The following is a 3,781-nucleotide window of genomic DNA, read 5'->3' as shown; positions in this document are numbered from 1 at the left end:
CCCTTCTCGCATTATTTTCTGGACTAACATTTTGCCATTTATATGAGTTCCACAGATTCCTTCGTGGACCATTCTCATTATTCTTTGTGCATCCACCTTCCCTACACATAGGAGAGCTCGACCTTTAGGTACCCTTTTATGTAGCTCGTTGTCTATGAGTACATATTGAGAAGCCAAAAGTCTCAAGGCTTGTTTTGCTCTTTTGTCAACATGAGGAGGGTATTCTCCCTTGGTGACATAGTTAAGAATGTCTGTATACCATGGTTCTTCTTCTTGTTCTTCATCTTTGTCTTGGACTGGGTTGTCGTCTTCTATAGTCTGTATATATGCCGGTTTGTGCCTTTTTTCGATAGTTAGAGGCATTTGCTCGATATCCATGGGAATCCTAACCATTGAGGCTAATCTTGCCAAGGCATCAGCAAATTGATTTTCTTCTCTAGGTAGATATGTGTATTCTACCTTCTCTAACTGATCGGTAAGAGTTTCCAGATAAGTTTGGTAAGGGGCTAGGCTTTCGCTCCTAACTTTCCACCTTTTAGATATTTGATTGATGATTAGAGAGGAATCTCCGAATATCCTTAACTTCTTTACTCCCAATGCCAGGGCTGTTTCAAGGCCTACCACACATGCTTAATATTCAGCAGCATTGTTGGTAACGTCGAAATCAAGCTTTATTGAGATTGGGACATGTTCTTCTTTAGGTGATACTAGTAGCACTCCGACACCACATCCCTTTTGGTTTGAGGCTCCGTCGAAATACAAGGTCCAAGTATCATCTTCGGTGACCATCAAATCTTCATCTGGAAATTCATTGTCCTTTATTGGTGTCGAGTCTTCTATTGAAAAATCTGCCAGAAAGTCTGACACCACGGATCCTTTAATAGCTTTTTGTGGCATAAACCGCACATCGAACTGGGCTAAGTTGACTATCCATCTTGAAATACGCCCATTGAGCGTTGATTTATCAAACAAGTATTTGAGTGGATCCAATTGAGATACCACGAAAACGTTATGCACCAACATGTAATGTCTCAACTTAGTTGTGGCCCACGTCAAAGCGAGGCTCGATTTCTCGAGTGGTGTATAGCGTGTTTCGTATTCGAGCATCTTCTTACTTAAGTAATAGATTACATTCTCTTTGTTTTCTACCTCTTGTGCTAGCATGGCTCCCATTGTCTCTTTGGTAACCGTCAAATATAACCTAAGAGGTATTCCGGGAAGTGCTGGCGCTAATACGGGAGGATTTGCAAGATAGGCTTTGATCCGATCAAAGGCTTTTTGACACTCGTCATCCCATATTACTGGTACATTCTTCTTGAGCTTTTTGAAGATTGGTTCACATATCGTTGTTAGTTTTGATATGAACCTACTTATGTATTGCAACCGGCCAATGAATCCTCGAATCTGTTTCTCGGTCTTGGGCGGTGGCATTGACATGATTGCTTCAATCTTGGTTGGATCTATCTCTATTCCTCTAGAGCTTATGACGTACCCCAAGAGCTTGCCTGAGGTGACTCCAAAAGCACATTTTGATGGATTTAACCTCATATTGTATTTTCTTAGCCTTTCAAAAAATTTCCTTAAGGCTACTTGATGGCCTGGACGGTCCTTTGATTTCACAATCATGTCGTCGACATATACTTCAACTTCTTTGTGCATCATGTCATGGAGCAAGGCAGTTGCTGCACGTTGGTAAGTAGCACCTGCGTTTTTTAACCCAAATGGCATTACCGTGTAACAGTAAGTGCCCCATGGTGTGATGAAAGTTGTCTTCTCCATGTCTTCTTCCGCCATGAGAATCTGATTATACCCTGCGTATCCGTCCATGAATGAGAAAAGCGCGTGATTTGTTGTGTTGTCTACCAGAATATCGATGTGTGGCAAAGGGAAGTCGTCCTTTGGACTTGCCTTATTTAGATCTCGATAGTCGACACACATCCTTATCCTTCCATCTTTCTTTGGAACTGGGACAACGTTGGCGACCCATTCGGGGTATTTGGATACCTTGATGAAACCTGCAGTTAATTGTTTTTGAACTTCTTCTTTTATCTTAAGTGCTACGTCGGGTTTCATTCGACGTAACTTTTGTTTTACAGGTTTCATTCCTGGAATTAATGGTATAGTGTGTTGAGCTATTTCTCTGTTAATGCCTGGCATATCTTCATATGACCAAGCAAATACATCGATAAATTCTTTAAGCAAGTTAATTAAATCGGTTCTTTCTTGTTTATTCAATGTTAGTCTGATTTTAACTTCTCTTTTATGAGTTGAATCATTTGAGATGTCAACTGTTTCAGTCTCTTCAATTACTGGTGTTTTCTTTTCAAGTGTTTACATTGCTTTAATAAATTCTTTATCTTTTTCATCGTTAGCTAAGCAATGTTCGTCATCTTGGGTTAGGGAAGAACACGAGAAGTAAGGAGAATGAGCGATATTATTATACTGTGAGATCATTACATCAAAGAGTGATATGTCCTCAGGGACTGGATCACTAACTATCCTAGGAGAAGAAATAGGAAGGGAAGGCGTTATAGCTAAAGACTTAGAAGATTCTACAGGGAAAGACTATGACTCAGACTCTGACTCTGACTCTGACGATTCTTCAAACATCGGCCCTTGTCCTGTCGTGATCGATATCTTCCTTCCACTCGGAGTAGTCACCTTGATAGTCTTGCGCCACCCTTGCATTAATCCTTCAGCTGGAGTAATTAGCTGTGAGGGGTCGAAGTTTTCGCTTTGTAGGACCGTTTGAATGAGTGAGGAGTTATCTTCCTCATAAACTGGCTCAATCTTTTCTCGCCCAAACAGTAATCCCATGACGTTAAAGTCAAAGCATGGAGGTGCTTTCTCCTTATGGACGGGAGTTGGGATTTCGTCAATGAAGTAGCAATCCAAGAAAATCTCGAATCCTGGTTGTCGTATGCCATTTACAACAAATGGTTCGGGAAATTCATGGCATGGATAGTCCTCTCCTTCTTTTATAAACTGATCATTAAGCGTAAGAGGGTACTCATCCATTGGAATTGCTTTCTTTTGAATGCGAGCGTCCCTACGTGCTTTCAATTTATCCTGGGCTCGCTTGAGATCTTCCCGAGTCGGTTCGAAACCAAGTCCGAAAGTATCTAGTTTAGGGAGGCCAGGTGACTCTATCGATTTTGCTATCCCCTTCTTCTTTCCTAAGGTCATCCCATGGAAGTGTCCTTGTTTCTTTAGCATAGTGTTGATAATCATGTTAGAATGGGGGTCGTGGCAAAGAGATGTCCTTTCATCCTTTTGGATTAAGGAGACTTCTTCGTTAAAGCCCCATAGGTCTTCATCATCTTCGTCGTGCTCCACATTGATGATTGGATTCTCTATTGACTTGATCCTCATTGGCGAAGCATCAATAGTGATGGGGATTCCTCCAACTATAGCTTTCACTTGTTGGTGGAGAGATGAAGGGACGGCCTTTAGATCGTGGAGCCAAGGGCGTCCTAACAACAGATTAAATGAGGCTTTGATGTCTACCACTTGAAAAGTAGTAGCATGTTCTATTGCTCCTGCCGTCACATTTAGGGTTATTTTGCCAAGAGCTTGACGTTGAGTATTATCGTAAGCTCTTATTCCTTGTGTGGACGGAGTTAAATCCTCATCCTTTATGCCGAGAATCCTTGCAGTCCTAAGTGGACAGACATTAATAGCCGATCCATTGTCTACAAGAGTCATGGGAACATTCATTCTTTTGCAGACCACCGTAAGGTTTAACGCTTTGTAGTGCTTGTCACCTTCCGGGGGTAAATCT

This window comes from Chenopodium quinoa, unplaced genomic scaffold (genome assembly GCF_001683475.1).
Source record: "Chenopodium quinoa cultivar QQ74 unplaced genomic scaffold, ASM168347v1, whole genome shotgun sequence".
Lineage (NCBI taxonomy): Eukaryota > Viridiplantae > Streptophyta > Magnoliopsida > Caryophyllales > Amaranthaceae > Chenopodium > Chenopodium quinoa.
This window is presented reverse-complemented; position numbering follows the sequence as displayed.